A 651-nucleotide genomic window follows, 5' to 3' on the forward strand; every position below is an offset into this window, starting at 1 on the left:
GTTCCCCCCCCCCCCCACCAATACGGCCTTGGCTGTGACTGATAATTGTTTCTTTTTATTCTTATTTCAATTCGGAGAAAACGAACTCTTTCGCTCGCTGTCACTCCTTCGAGTTTGAAAGGATTTCAGTGCTTTTTATAGTAAGATGATAGTACCCCCAATCCAGGGATATTGTTGTCAGCACTTTTAGTGATCTTTTTAGTTTATTGTATTTAATTATACATTACATGATTATTATATTGAGATTTATAAATTGACATATATATAAATAATAAGAAATTGTGTTGAACATCGTATTTGTTATGACAGATAAATTATTTGTTTGTTTACAAGTTATTTAAAATACAGATTATACATTTTTCATTGATAATTGTAAGATGCTTAATGCAAAGCATTGAGCATATTACGACAGTTGGGTCCAATATAGATTTATTCTGATAGTGATTAAAATCACTATCATAAGAAACGCTTCGATGCAAATCTGTAGATAGTGTTTAATACTAAGAAATTGATGGATAATTGCAAAAGCAACATCAACTTCTATTAAAATAAAATACAAAACCCATAATTATCATACAAAAATAGTATATTTTTCAATATGGTAGCCATTTGCGTATAGAAGATAGATCGTCGGGACAAATTTTTTTTTTT

Source organism: Daktulosphaira vitifoliae, unplaced genomic scaffold, assembly GCF_025091365.1.
Source record: "Daktulosphaira vitifoliae isolate Bord-2020 unplaced genomic scaffold, ASM2509136v1 Scaffold_1, whole genome shotgun sequence".
Taxonomy (NCBI): domain Eukaryota; kingdom Metazoa; phylum Arthropoda; class Insecta; order Hemiptera; family Phylloxeridae; genus Daktulosphaira; species Daktulosphaira vitifoliae.